General features: G+C 35.1%; 1 protein-coding gene across 1 annotated transcript in view; it reads right to left on the bottom strand.

Annotated features, from left to right (window-relative positions):
* Window positions 1–16,563, bottom strand: part of lrfn1 (leucine rich repeat and fibronectin type III domain containing 1) — a 48,802-nt gene extending 32,239 nt beyond the window's left edge. The window contains exon 1 of the mRNA XM_016573230.1: window positions 16,480–16,563. The gene's annotated coding sequence lies outside the window, so the exon portion shown is untranslated. The remainder of the gene's footprint in view (window positions 1–16,479) is intronic.
* Window positions 16,564–16,896: the final 333 nt, after the last annotated feature.

Genomic DNA, 16,896 nt, shown 5'->3' with positions numbered 1-16,896 from the left:
CCAGAATTACTGCATCTGAATTGAGTTTGAATTCAGAATTGCAATTTAAATTTGAATGTAAGAAGGTAGATTTAAAATGAATTGAAATTTATAGATAAACTAATGTTTAAAAATAAAAACAGTTTATTTCAAAGATCAGTTACATAAAATTATGCAATGATAAACATATAGACAGAACAATAGACCGGCAGAATGAAAGAACGATGGATGATGGATAAATAGAAGGAACGATGGATGGATGAATGGATAAAAAGAACGATGGAAGGATGGATAGATGGATGGATAAAAAGAACGATTGCTGATGGATAAATAGAAGGAACGATGGATGGATGGATAAAAAGAACAATGGATGATGGATAAATAGAAGGAACGAGGGATGGATGGATAAAAAGAACAATGGATGATGGATAAATAGAAGGAACGATGGATGGATGGATGGATGGATAGAAAGAATGATAGATGGATGGATGGATGGATGGAAGAATAATAGATGGATGGATAATGGATGGATGGATGAAAAACAATAGATGGACAAACGGATGGATGGACGGATGGAAAAAACAACAGATGGATGGATGGATGGGTGGATAGATTAGATAGAAAGAATGATGGATGGATGGATGGAAATAACAATAGATGGACGGATGGGTGGGTGGATATATACAAAGAACGATGGATGAATGATGGATGAAAGAACAATAGATAGATGGATGGATAAATAGAAAGTTGGATGGATGAAAGTATAATACATAGATGGATGGATATATAGAAAGATGGAAGATGGATGGATGGATGAAGGAAAAATAGATGGATGATATATAGAGAGAAAGAAGGATGGATGGATGAATGAAAGAACAATAGATGGATGGATGGATGGATGAATAGAATGCAAAACAGATAGATGGCGGGATGATGATAGATAGATAGATAGATAGATAGATCTGTGCTATACTCGGTGTTCTCTAATGAATAAACTGTGAAACAGGAAGAGGAAGCACACAGTCGCTCCCATCCCAATTAACAGCTCCTCTCTCTCTCTCTCTCTCTCTCTCTCACAGAGCTTCAGGAAACTCTCTCTGTTCAAGTCCAAACGTTGTGTTTCATTGTTTCATTGCGGCTGCTGGACACAGACTCACCGGCTCTGCTCCAAACCCTGACGAGCTGCATTACTGTCTGCATAGGCAGCTGCCTACTAAGACGACTGAAATGCAAGTGATTCACTGCTGCTCACCTCTGGGATTGCATGCAGTGCTGCTTTAGATTTTGGCATCTTAACATAATTATGTTCTGTTAACCTTTGGAAGCAGCCTTGGAGAGCATGCATGATGTCTTAAAACGCTGTCTAGGTAGAACACTCAGTAGGTTTGAACAGTACATCAACATCAGCAGCAGGAATGACTGTCCTGCACTGTGACTCATGCACGTCACTGAGAGCCTTCAGCTGTAATCGGCAGCACACAGGACTCTGCGCTGGTGTTTAGTGAGTCAGACTGAGACCCAGAGTGCCCTCGCACCAGACTGTCCCAAATAAAACCCGAGAACGCCACGACGGGCCAAGAGAAGAGGAACCTGCGACCTCAGAGCAATCGGGCGACCCACAATGTTAATATCTGCAGCCGCTTCTGCAATTAAAAGAGGAAGAGCAACACTTTAAACTGATATTATAGGTAAAATACAACATCTGTGACATTGAAAGTCATTTTGACTCATCCACAGGTTTGAAACATAAGAAAAATATGTACAGTAATAAAACAATGGAAGCCTAGGAAGGTAGAAATGCACAGTTTTGAATGCATAATCATAAAGCTTGAAAAATACAAGAACTGAATGCAAACACTTCCAGCTACAAGATTAATTTCATGTTTTGCATTTTGAAATGTGTCAGAGTGCTGCGAGTGGGTATTAGCATAGACTACTGTCTTCTGCGGTCTGTCTCCAGGTCAATTACTGACATACTCAACAGCACAGACATTTCAAGGAAACTATATCAATCCTTTCATTACTGAACACTAATGCAGGACACATTTTAGAGGGTTAATTCACACAAACATTAACATTCTGTCATCATACATGCGGCCGTTGTAATTAGGAGGAGTCGACAGCTGGTGAAGGAGACCGTAATCATCCGTGAGTCGCTGAACATGGACTCGCTGCACATTTAACACATTTGTTTTGGGTTAGTTAGCACATGACATTTGGAAAGCGAGCCGGACCACCTCCTGAACGTACAGAGTCAGCATTAACGCCAGCATGATGAAATACCGCTGCAAGACTCAGCAATAGTGTGAAATAAAACCTGTTAAATGACACCCAACCATCTCTAATGATGTTGGGTTCGGGTTTCTGGAGCTTCATCTGTGGACTGTGAACGCTGAGCGCAGGATTCACAAAGAAACCAAATGACCTAAATAAATCAATGCCTTCGATACGAAATGCCATTTGACTTCTGAAATCTAACGTATTTCAGAGCGAAACAGACTATTTGACAAGAGAAAAGTGAAGGCTGAGACTTAATTTTATCCACTGGGAACTGACAAGACAGTGAAAAGCATCTCTGTGTGGCAGGATGTTGGAGGGGAGCAAAATAAAACTCATTTAAAGGCAAGTCAGTTCACTCCTGATAATGCATCTTAATCAGTCTCTTCTGCTGAGCAAGGCTGCATTTATGCCATTACAAATACAGTAAAAACTGTGAAATATTATTACAATTTAAAATAACTGTTTTCTATGTGAATATATGTTAAAATGTAATTTATTCCTGTGATCAAAGCTGAATTTTCAGCATCATTACTCCAGTCTTCAGTGTCACATGATCTTCAGAAATCATACTAATATTCGGATTTGCTGCTCAAGAAACATTTCTGATTATTATCAATGTTAAAAACATATATTTTAAAACAAATATTTCTTTGGAAACCGTGATACATTTTATTTTTCAGGATTCACAGATGAATAGAAAGTTCAAAAGAACAGCATTTATTTGAAATAGAAATCTTTTGTAACATTATAAATGTCTTTACTTTCTCTTTTGATCAATTTAATGCATATTTTGACAGTACTTGATTGAGAAATTTCGAAATAAAAAAACTAAACAAAATGTATATAAAAAAATCTAAAAACAAATATTTACCAAAAAAAAAAAAAAAAAGACAAAAACTGAAAATATAAAAACAAAAGCTAATTTAAAACATTAAAAACACAGCACCAATTCTTATAGCTACCATTCTGAGCAATATGATTTCTCTCATTCATTTTGCTACGAGTGGCGCCTATTCGCTCCCTAATACTGTCCCTGGAAGTGAAATCAAGCTGTTTAATGCTGTTTTGAAAAATGAGAACCCCCTGCGGCGTTAGCCATCAGCTCGGTTTGTGTTCATATGGCCAGCTGCCAGCCCACCTGTCACATGACCTGACGTGTGTTTTCATCAGAGGAATCACACACCTGCCCCTCCGTCAACTCTCACCAGACACGGGTCTCCATCTTACAGAGCGAGACGACACCTGCAGTCATGTTTGATTTTGCAGGGACATGCTGTAGACTGTATCGTAAGTGGCACATCAGAAGACCTTGTAAAATATTGATGGCTATCAAGATTAATGTTTAAAATCAAAGGCTTTTCAAAGCCAATCTTTAGACAGTTTAGGGACACAACAGCTCTGCTACAAACCCTAAGCAGATACCAGCTAGAAAAGGAGCTTGGTAAGTGACTGATTTGGGACGCTCTTATGCATTAATATGCATTAACTCATAAAAATGTATGCTTGCAAATGCATGCATGTAAACGTACATTCCCTCAGAAGTAGGGTTGGGAACTGAGAACCGGTTCCGTTTTTTGAAAAGAACCGGACTCGTGAGCAATTTATAATTTTCGGTTCTGAAAACGGTTCTGGTGCGACGAGTGACCAAGCGCTGTGAGCAGCCTTGCGCCGGCGTTTCCCGTAAAGGATGTCACAAACCAAATAACAGAAACCCTGCCCTGCCTCTTTAATTACTGAGCACATCATTTCCCATGACGCGCACTCTACAGACGCGCTGCGTCGCATCTTTAACTGCCGAACACATCGTTTTCCACGACTGTACGCGCACTCGTGCCTTTGATAACTGTGCACGTTGTTTTGTCTGACTGTACATGTACCGGCAGTGCACAGCTACTGCCGCCACTAAATTACATTATATTGGTCCCATATTGTCATTAATATACATACTGACTTCAACTTGGACCACTAAATAAATAGACTGCTATTGTTATGTAAGTATGAGGGTTAGATTATTTAGTGTACAGGTCATTCCAAGAGTGATAAACAAAGTGATGGAAAATATTTATTTGCATGCATTTTAAATGTTTAAAAATGTGGAAACCACTCACTGCATCACACCTTCTCTTGACCGCATTATTATTTGTAAAATAGGGGCTTTATGGAGTGTGTGTACACCTGGTTATAAGTATAACAGTTAATATTTCATTAATTTAGGGAAATGAACAAGTGTTTTAGTGCTCAAGGGACTATTTGGCCAACCAGCTTATTCCTGCTTGAAAAGCAAAATGTTATTGATAGTGTAAAAAACATCAACTTTGAAGCACATGTGATTGATGGACTAGCATTACTCAACATTACTTACTACCTTACAGCAACACTACATGCAATGAAGGTAAAATAGTGAAAAAAGAATAATAGTTAATTTAAATGGAACCAGAATAGGAAACAGGAATCGTTAGGGAAAACTGGAACCGGAATCGGAACTGGAAAATTACTTACGATACCTAACCCTACTCAGAAGGTAGTTGAGAAAATGACATTAAATGCATCAATAATGTTTTTAGTTTGGGTCAAATTGACCTGCAAACATTATAACTGTAATATGAATTTTGTATGCACATTTCACAACACATCAAAGTGTCACAAAATTATTTTAGCAAAGAGCAGTAATTCATAGTGTTATGGAAGTCAATATCCGCCACATAAGAAAAAAAGTCATGCTTTGGTAATTATGACAAAGTTTTTTTTCATAATTATGACATAAGAAAGTTGACAGTTGAAATTATGAGATACTAAGACATAATTATGAGATAAAAAGTCAAAATGATGACAAAGGCAATTATGACAGACAATTTTTTGGCATATTTATGACTTTATCTCATTTTGACTTTCTATGTCATAAGTGACTTTTTATCTCAATTTCAAATTCTTATATCATAATTTTGACATAGCATGTCATCATTTTGACTCATAAATTACTATCTCATAATTATGACTTAATAATCATTATGAGTTTTTATGTCAATTAAGACCTTTTTATCATAAGTATGCCATAAGTTTGACTTTTTAGTACTTAGTACTTTATCATTTTGACTGTAATAACTGACTTTATCTCATAATTATAAATTATTACTGTATGTCATAATTTTAACTTCCTGTCAATTATGACTTTTTCTCATAATTATGACTTAGTATTTCATAATTTCAACTTTGTTGCAATTATGACTTTCATCTAATAATTATGACTTAGTATCTCGTAATCTTGACTTTGTCATAATTACCTTTTTATATCATAATTATGAAATCGTATGCTATCATTCATCATTTCTTGTCACCGCTTTTATTATAATTATGCCTTAGTATGCCTAAGTTGGACTTTTATCTCATAATTATGAGTTAGTATTTCATAATTTCAACTTTGTCATAGCTATGATTATCTCATAATTATGACAGTATGTGATAACATTGAGAAAAAAGTCACAAAATGTGCAAAAAACCATCATAGTATAATGGTTTAAGAAGTATTTCTGACAAATCATAAATCAAAATGAGTCAGATTGACTTGCAACATAAGGGCTTGACTACCAGCTACAGATCATGTATTTGGAATATGAAAGTAAATATTTCAGAGAACAAAAATGCACATACATATTTAAAAACAGAACAACAACAACACCAAATCAAAGTGAGGATTAATGACACTGAGCAAGTCAGCAGGTGATAATTAGTCATTTTTCTCATGCGTAGTTAATTCTGATTGTCTTGTAATGAAGATGAAGTGTTTGAAACTGTGACCCCTACAGGGCCAGACAGAAAGAGCCCTGCTACACGGCTAATCAGGACACAAATTACAATGGAGTTAATCAGATACTGATTACTTCTGTCTTTTATGACTACTGCAAACTGTATTTTCAATATTTAATGTGGTTTGATTGATATAATTAACAACACAGACTAGCAGAAGCGATTCGCTGCTGGTGCGTTTGATTGACAGCTTGACTGACAGCAGCACACAACCATTTGTTTTTAAACTTCCGACCTTTGTTCAACCCTTAGAAATTCACCTTGGCAACCGCAGTTTCTGACATACACATGTCAAATACTATAATTACTACAGTTCCTATTATAAAACACGTCAAACAGACACTTGCAGACATCCACAAAATTGTTATCCTGCTGAGAAACCCTATTTTTGCAAAAATAATCTCATTAATGGAATACAGTTTTTCAGTATTATCCATAATAATATAGTAATTGTTTCACAATCAGGCCTTGATACTGCACACTTTCACTGTGTGATGTATCCTAGAGTAGAATGCAGTTAGAATATCACTGAAATTCAATATATGGAGCAAAAATGCACCTGTAGTGTTTTTGTCATATTTCTATATGATATAGTTAATCAATATCACACAAGCAAGCATGCTGATTTTCTGAATACTGTATCAGCATGATTGCAAATGTGATCTTGTTTAGTGGACTCTTGTATAAAATCAATAATTTCATATTGCGAGTTACATTTCAGACACAATATTGTGAAAATCTTCTATTTTTGCTCTATTTTATCAATGAAAATATATCCAAACAGAATTTCTGTGACTAACACACAGTGGTATTTAATTCCTGAAAGAATCAGAGTTTTGAACGAATCAATGATCCATTAGTAAGACAGTCACTTGCTTCGTTCCTGAATAAATCAGCCATCTGAACGAATCGGTTGAATGAATGATTCAATGACTCACTCATTAAGGCAGTTTAAGTTTCATATGTAAAGTATAATTTCATTAAAAAAAATGATTTTATATAACAATTCAATAAACAAGAATTGAATACTGTAAGAGATTTTAGACATAATTTTCTAAAAATTTTTTTTTGTTGCTCTGTTTCATCAATGAAAATAGTTCTAAACAGAACCGTTGAGCATCTCCAATTAACACACAGTGATGTTTTGTTCCTGAATGAATCAGAGTTTTGAACTAATCAAATGATTCACTGATCCATTCATAAAATGGTCACTTGTTCTGTTCCTGAATGAACCAGCTGTTTGAATGAATCGGTTGAATTAATAATTCAATGACTCACTCATTAAGATGTCACCTGCTCATAAGTATCATTGAATTTGATTCCAAAATCATTTCATGTTTAAATATTCATAATATTATTTTTAAACTATTAATCTCATAGCCTTCCTTATGCAAATGCAGCTTCTGCACCACTTCTGCAGTGCAAAAAATGGATTTTGTTGATACCGATTTTATTTGATTGGTAACAACATAGTGTCTTATTATTCTAACTGAATTTATTGATTAAATGGAAGAATTAAAATACATTAAAGATGATACATGTATCTAAAATGTTTTTTAAAGATGTAAAATGCCCCAGAAATCAATTTAAGGTGGCAAATATCGTCCCTTAATGAAAAAGTTAATGTCTATCAGTGCAATGCACAGAATATAACGAATAAAAAGTCATGGTACCAGCACAAAAACACGCTCAGAAAAAAATAATCCAGTTATCGAGCTCATTTTTTGTCAATATCACACACCCTAATCCGTTCCAAATAATGTGTTACTCCTCAAGGTCTCGACACACTCAGAGCTGCATACGTACTGGCACAGAGCGCTTGTGAGAGACTTTAGCTTTTATCTGAAGGACTAGCGCTTGGCTCGCGGGGTGATGTGAGGATGTGAAGGGTCGTTTATGGATACAGCAGCAGATCTGGGCCGCTTGAGATTTGATAGGAACAGTTCAAGTTCAGAGATAAGGAGCGTGGACACATACGAGCGATAAGACCTCCACTGCAGCCGCGGATAAACTATAGCACCACACGCAGGAATACAATTACCCAGCTGCCCTTTCACCAACACAAAAACAGACAGAAATCTACAAACAAATGACTTTAAAACACTTTCAAATGTCTCTGTGCCACTATTTTTGAGGTCAAATATTTGCTCTTTAAGGGATACTACACAGTCAGACGGTTATTATTTCAAAGCATAAGGTCTCTTTTGTGATACTGAGGGGGTTTATTTTGCGATAATGACTGGCTGACTGTATACTGTCATGCCAATTATTTCATATTTTCAAGAGAAGCGTGTTTACAAGATTAGCTGCATAATCCTGTTAAATATATCCAGGTACAAGCAGCAATGCTCCTATTTGTGATGCATATTTAGGCCTAAATTTAAGGTTTATGTATTTGAATCGCATGTACAATTTCCATGCATTTGGGTTACACAGTTTTAACATAAACGGTAAGGGGCGCATATTTGTCAGTCATACATGAATGAACCAGGTCAGATTTCTGCACTCAAAAATTAGCATCTATTTGATTTTATTTAAATTACTATATTTCAAAATGCATTTGTTCAAATTGATTAGAATTAGCATAAATCTGTTCATTGTGAAAACAATTACATTTATTCTGCTGAACCAGCATGAACATGGTTAAAATATGTCTAGATGTGGAACAAGCAATATTCAATTAGTTAAAATTCAAGAGATGCAGATTGATGATAAAAATCTAAACCTGGTTACTGTGTATTTAAAACACATTCAGTTTATTAGTACTGTTTCATTTATGCTTGATTGACAAATAAGCATCATAGGCATACACGTTTAATTTACGTTAAAACTGTGTAACCCAAATGCATGGAAATTTATATGCAATTCAAATGCAATTTAGGCCTAAATATTGTTTTGAGTGCAGCATAATCCTGTGTAGAGTATATGAAACATCTTTTTTATCTTGTAAAGGCTGTTGTAACGAATCAGTCCACTGTGTAGTGAAGAGTGTAGTGAAGAACCCAAGTGCAGTTTATTTACAGGTGATCCAAACATAATCCGAGACTTGACTTGACATGAACTGACTTGACTAGCACAGACTTGACGAGGCATGAACAGACTTGACTAGGCACAAATGTCAGGACATGTCAAAACTTCTCCAGGGCCCAAAACACCCTCGGACCCCAGAGGGTTAAACGTGGCATGTCTTTACTTAATCCAAAATAACTACAAAATAAAAGACATGAAAACATGAACAAGAAACACAACCCAAAACACCACATTACAGCTGTATAAGTACTGTTACTACTAGTTTCTGTTCTGTCAAATGGAGCTGAATGTCCACAGTGTTGCAGTGAAAGGACTGAACACTACAAGCAAAACCTGACACAAAGAAAATGGCCCTCAGATTTAGAGTCTTGGCAGCACAGCAGGAAAGCTTTTAGCTGCGATATCAATCAAATCCCAGATCGCTCAAATTTATGAGGATTTGAGCACTTCACTCCGAGAGAGCAGCATCTCTCACCAGCACACACTCACACACACACAGACACACACACACACACACACGGTACTAATACTAATACAAGCTTGAAACATTAATGTACAATTGGTAGATAATATTGAACTAAACTTCACAGATAATGTACCAATAAACCTCAGACATACTATTGTAAATAGACTACTAGCGAACTCAATAGATACTTTACCAGTAAATTTTACCAATACTTTTATAGTCAGCTTGAGAAACGTGGAGAAAGCTACTAGTAAACGTAAAAGATCAACTTAATTCACACAGTTTAATTAAAACAAAATGATAGATAGTGCACCAGTAAATATTATAGAGATCGCAAGATGCTTAACATTGAACAAATAGTGTTACAGTAAACTTGACAAATACTGTGGAAAACTACTAGTAAACCTGAAAGATATTCATAATGCATGCTTTGAAATAGAATAACAGATATTGCATCAGTAAAATACACACTTACTAGTACAGTAGATTACTAGAGAACTCAAAAGTTGACCAATACTTTTATAGTCAACTTAATTAGTACTAGTGCACCAGAAATATAATGAATTACTAAACTTAACATGTACGGCCGAAACAAAATGGAACAAACTTCACACTTACTACTATAGTAGGCAACTAGTGACAATGTTGTACCAGTAAACTTGACTAACACTGTTGTAGAAAACAACCAGTTTACCTGAAAGAAAAAAATGTAACATACTGTACCAGTAAATGTCACACACTACAAAAGTACACTACTAGTGAACATGCTTTACATGCTTTGAACCAGTAGACTTATAGAAAATTACCAGCAAAAATACTGGGCCACTAAACTTGTTACACAAAGATTAAACCAATATGACAGATACCGTGCCAGTGTAACTTACAGTGTTGTGATAAACTACTAGTAAAATTGACTAAATTGATATGGTTATAATAAACTTGACCAATACTGTAGAAAACTACCAGTAAACCGGCAAGATAAATTTAAAACATACTGTTGAAACAAAATGACAGATACTGTACTAGTAAACATCACACATACTACTGTAGTTGAAGATCAAAAGATGCTCTACCAGTAAACTTGACTGGTATGGTTATAGTAACTAAACAGATACTGTACAAGTAAAACTTAAATTACAATGTTATGATACTACACTAATAAACCTGAATAATAACTTATAGTTTTGAAAAAAAAAGACAGATACTGTACCAGTAAACGTCACACATACTAGTATAGTAGACTACCAGTGAACTCAAAACATGCTTTACCAATGATGTTTGACTTATACGCTTATAGTAAACTTACAAATACTGTACAAAACTACCAGTAAACCCGAAAGATAATGTATCACTAAACTTAACACATACTGTCACACATAGTACTATAGTAAACTCAAAACAAGCTTAATGATGTTTGACTTATATTGTTATATTAAACTTAACATTACTGTAGAAAACTACTAGTAAACCTGAAAGGCTTAACACTTAAAATACTTTTGAAACAACACAACAGATACTGCACTAAACTTTGCACATACAGTACTACTATAGTAGACTAACTAGTGAAGATGCTGTAATAGTAAACTTGACTTATATGGTTATAGAAAATTTGACTAATACTGTTGTAGACACCTGAAAGATACTGAGCTAAACTTAACACATTCTGTTGAAACAAAGTGGAAGAAACATCAATTACACAGCTGTGGTTAACTACTAGTAAACTTAAAAAGATGCCATGCTTTAGTGCCAATCATTTACACCAGTGAAGACAACTTCAATCCTCAAAACTATAACCACTGATTTGTAAAGTTTGCATGTCTCTGGCATCTCTTAATGAAGCTGATTATGAATGCACATACATGATTGTCTCCATCACCTTGATGAGCGCATAAGCCGCAGTATTCTACAGAATAAACCCGTGAGCTTTCGCCATGAATAATACAATAAGCTGTTATGCCTTGAAGCCGGTAATGAATACTTCATGATTGGTGCGGGAAGTAACAAACGTCTGTCTGCTTAAACATCATCCTCCTCCGGCAGATGAGAGCGGCGCTTAACGCTGCGGCTGCTTTGAACGTGATCACTATCGCTGATATCACAGGATAAAGACGACCTGCCGGTCTATAAGAAGCTAATGCAACACGTTTTGCAAAAGTAAAAGCACCTCTAGATCTTTTATTGATGAAGATTATTTGATGGAGTGTAATATCTGCTGGAGGAGGAGGAGGAGGGTGAATCACCATCTTAAAGTGAATCTCTGGATCCTCTGGGACACAGTCTGGATTTGACAAGCTTCATCACGTCTGCTGTAAATTTGCTTTAATTGGATCCTGCAGAAGTGACCCCTGTGGAATCCCGATTGGTCAAACACAGCAGCTGGATTAGCCAATCAATACCTGCCATTGGTGGAGTGGTTTCTAATAGCAACCAATCAAACATCCGCTGGTTCTGTGTTTAACATAAACGCTACAGAGTAAGGAAGTAAAAATCCCATTCATTTTCTCCATAGGGGAGAAATACATTTTTAATGATAACTTATAAACCTTCAAAGACAGAATTACTGTGAGCTGCAAGGTTGTTAATCAATAATATATGCTTCGGTTGAAGCCATTAGCATGCACTATTTTAACTTATTTTATAAATAATCGTGCTTAACAGTTGAATTACTGTTGAGAATACATTACCCATAATTCTGCAGAGAAATCTCCACCAATCAGAAAATCACAAGTTAATCGAGAAAAATAATGGATCATGTCTCTCTACGCTCTCAAACTACTACTTTAATATGTGTGTGTGTGCGTGTGTGTATATAGAGAGAGATACTGCAAGAAATATTAAATATATTTTGTTTCTTCACTGAAAAAAAAATGCTGTAAAAACAATTTCCACTTAGTAAATAGCAAACTAGAAATGGAAAATAACACATTGAATTAAACATGAAATTTTTAAGTAAAAAACTGAAATGGTATAATCTTTGTTTAATTTACAACTTCATGAAATCAAAAAATGACAAATGATTTCTTACAGTGCATATATATTTATATAACCTTCTTTTATCTTTTAATCAATAGTTTTATATTTATCTTTTTTTTTTTCAACTGTCATTCACAATGCTTCATGAAATTATAGTTGTTTCCCTTATTAAAGCCAACGAGTACACAGTCTTGCACCTTTGTCATTTTTAAAGTTTTTTCCCCCCCTTCAAGTCAGAGTTTGTAATGCTGCGATTCATCTTGTAGCAGATTGGTTTAGTTTGGTTTGTGGCTTATAAAACTTCAACAAAGACTTTTTAAAAAATGCATATGACAAAAAAATAAATGGGAAAAATAATTCGGGAACCAAAGCTCCTGATAAACTCACTATCGCTGATATCACAGGATAAAGACGACCTGCCGGTCTATAAGAAGCTAATGCAACACGTTTTGCAAAAGTAAAAGCACCTCTAGATCTTTTATTGATGAAGATTATTTGATGGAGTGTAATATCTGCTGGAGGAGGAGGAGGAGGGTGAATCACCATCTTAAAGTGAATCTCTGGATCCTCTGGGACACAGTCTGGATTTGACAAGCTTCATCACGTCTGCTGTAAATTTGCTTTAATTGGATCCTGCAGAAGTGACCCCTGTGGAATCCCGATTGGTCAAACACAGCAGCTGGATTAGCCAATCAATACCTGCCATTGGTGGAGTGGTTTCTAATAGCAACCAATCAAACATCCGCTGGTTCTGTGTTTAACATAAACGCTACAGAGTAAGGAAGTAAAAATCCCATTCATTTTCTCCATAGGGGAGAAATACATTTTTAATGATAACTTATAAACCTTCAAAGACAGAATTACTGTGAGCTGCAAGGTTGTTAATCAATAATATATGCTTCGGTTGAAGCCATTAGCATGCACTATTTTAACTTATTTTATAAATAATCGTGCTTAACAGTTGAATTACTGTTGAGAATACATTACCCATAATTCTGCAGAGAAATCTCCACCAATCAGAAAATCACAAGTTAATCGAGAAAAATAATGGATCATGTCTCTCTACGCTCTCAAACTACTACTTTAATATGTGTGTGTGTGCGTGTGTGTATATAGAGAGAGATACTGCAAGAAATATTAAATATATTTTGTTTCTTCACTGAAAAAAAAATGCTGTAAAAACAATTTCCACTTAGTAAATAGCAAACTAGAAATGGAAAATAACACATTGAATTAAACATGAAATTTTTAAGTAAAAAACTGAAATGGTATAATCTTTGTTTAATTTACAACTTCATGAAATCAAAAAATGACAAATGATTTCTTACAGTGCATATATATTTATATAACCTTCTTTTATCTTTTAATCAATAGTTTTATATTTATCTTTTTTTTTTTCAACTGTCATTCACAATGCTTCATGAGATTATAGTTGTTTCCCTTATTAAAGCCAACGAGTACACAGTCTTGCACCTTTGTCATTTTAAAAGTTTTTTCCCCCCCTTCAAGTCAGAGTTTGTAATGCTGCGATTCATCTTGTAGCAGATTGGTTTAGTTTGGTTTGTGGCTTATAAAACTTCAACAAAGACTTTTTAAAAAATGCATATGACAAAAAAATAAATGGGAAAAATAATTCGGGAACCAAAGCTCCTGATAAACTGAGCGCCTAATGTTGAACCTCATGAAACAGCCTTCAAAGCCCATGTATTTCGGAGTTAAACAGAACATCCAATCAAACAAAAATATAGCATGGGACTTTGCATTAAAAATAACCCCTCAGGTCATGTAAAGGTAAAATCTGCACAAACGGAAATCAACCAAAAAGGAAAATTCTTGTACAATAACGTGCATTAATGAATCATGCACAATAAAGGCAAGAACATGTTTTCAGCAAATGTTGATTTCATGTTGACTTTGAGCATTCAGCCTAGTAAAAGGATAAGAAACATGCATGTCAACACCAGGAATGAAACATCTAGACTAAGTTGGATGCTTTTACTCAAATTAGGACAATTCATCTGGAGCAACCTGGTGCTTCATGCCATTGCTTGCATCAATAAGGTTTCAAAGCAGCAGTCTTGCCAAATAAGTTAAATCACACCCTGATGTTCATATTTACTACCAACGCAAGGACTCGGCGCAGAAACCCTGTGGTTGAGCGATTAGTTCTGCAGTTAAAGGCGTGTAATGCATTAGAGACGGTAAGCAGGTCAGATATTATGTCATAGCTTTCAACCTCCATCTGTCCGACTCTTCTGCTCTCCGCTACAGACCACAGAAACCACCGCTCGGAGTTTACAGGAAAACATCAGACTGCTGTCTGGCCGCCGGCCCTCTCTACATGAGCATGCTGAACTGCTGGAATGTAATTAGTGTGGATGAAGGATCATTTGTAGTACATATAGTACATGCTGTCAGGTTCTTACAGGAACGGTGCGGCCAAAAATGAACAATCGATGATCGTTTGCACACCCTGATGTTTCTTTTCTTCTGTGCAACACAAAACGAGATGCTCACGCTGCTCTTTTGCATGCAATGAAAGCGAAACCTTCAGAAATCACTGTTAAGGCAATTTTGACAAATATCCAAGTTGCACCCTGTTATTCATACTGACTACATTCCTAAGGAACTATTTGACAATTTTGGTCAATTTTGAGATCTTGGGCTATTTGGCTTTATATAACATGTTACAGACTAGTGGAAAGAAAACATCCAAGCTACACTTTTAAGTGTTTATTTCATTGCATGTTCTGTCCATTTCTATCTGTAGAGTTCAATTGCAATATATATTTTTAACCACATACACCACATTTAGCAGTTTTATTCCTGTCTATATTCTGAATGTTTTTATAGAAGGGTTTGTTCATATATCATTTGCATTTTTGCACTTTATCAATTTGCGTCTATAGATTTCGATTACACTACATATCGTTACAGACCATTTTCTCAAAATGAGTTTGTTTCTCCACTTCAGCAGCAATTACATACACCAAACTTAGCAGTTTTATTCCTTTCCATATTCTGAAGGGTTTTGTAGAAGGGATTGTTCATATATAATTTGCTTCCTAATTTTTTATTCCTACTTTCTTTCTGGCTGTTGACATAATTTTATGATTTTTGGATGTACATCAGTAAATCAGTAAAAAGAGAACTCCAAAATCCCTTCTGTAAAAACTTTTAATTCTAATATGTTAATAATTAATATGCATCTAATTAAATATTTAATATGCATATTTAATTAAATAATGCAATATTTGCATATTTAAAAAAAAAAAATCAGAAAAGGTGTTCACTACACCTTTCTTCTCAACTAGAGATTAGGTTACACTAATCTTCTCAACTAGAGAAGAATGGTGATATCTATTAGTTCAATTTTTACCTATTCACCTGCAGTGTATTCAATTAAAATGACAGTAAGCACCATACAAATTATATGCAAATGACTTGTGCACTATAATGAAAATCACCTGTAGCCCTTTTGCTGTTGCTACTATTAGATAGTAAAAGACCAGGTATTGACAGTCTTCATTCACTTTCAATGCACAAAATGAGCAACATGAACTTTCTGCTAAACAGCTTGATTTGCGTTGCATGGAAGAAAAAAAACATAGGGTTTCAAACAGCATACGGAAGAGTAAAGGATGGCTGCATTTTTATTTTTGGGTGAATAATTTTACAAATGTTTTGGCCACATTAGTTAATATGTTTTCTGCTGTATTCTCTGTTGTCAGGGAACAAGATCATCTTCTCTAACCGTATGTGTGTGTGTGTGTATGAAAGCACACAGTGTTGTTTCTTCTGTCTGCACGCACCAATCTATTATTTCCCAGAAATCCAGTGACATGGGACCTGACAACAGATGTTTCCGTTCACCATGATCTGCAGCGGTTTGAGAAACAGAGCGAGAAAGAGAAAGGAAATGTGTTATTGTGAACTGACACACTCACCAGATATGAAGTTTGTTCCAGTGTCAGTCATCTCAAAAGGGCATCTCTCGTCTTTTCAAGGGCTTCTGGGTAACTGGAGTGATGCCACCTGTAGCCATGACAACAGAGAGAGAGACGATGCTTGTTTTATGATGCCCATCACCATATTTAAAACATATAACAAAGAGAAATACAGATTCCACCATCAACATCAGAGAAGAAAAGTGAGTCCCCATATGAGATCTCTTTATTATCTCAATCATTTCTCTTAGAAAGCAATGAGATTATATAAAGGGCGAAAAGATAACTTTTTCCTCATAAACAAAATAAAAATAAAAAATAAAATAATAAAATAAAATATATTATATCAAAATAAAAACAAATGAATGTTTCTGAAAATATCTCAATAATGCCATAAACTAAAAAAAAAAATATATA

Source organism: Sinocyclocheilus rhinocerous, unplaced genomic scaffold (assembly GCF_001515625.1).
Source record: "Sinocyclocheilus rhinocerous isolate Xijiao unplaced genomic scaffold, SAMN03320098_v1.1 scaffold592, whole genome shotgun sequence".
NCBI lineage: Eukaryota > Metazoa > Chordata > Actinopteri > Cypriniformes > Cyprinidae > Sinocyclocheilus > Sinocyclocheilus rhinocerous.
The sequence above is the reverse complement of the archived record's forward strand: the minus strand, read 5'-3'. Positions and strand labels throughout refer to the sequence as shown.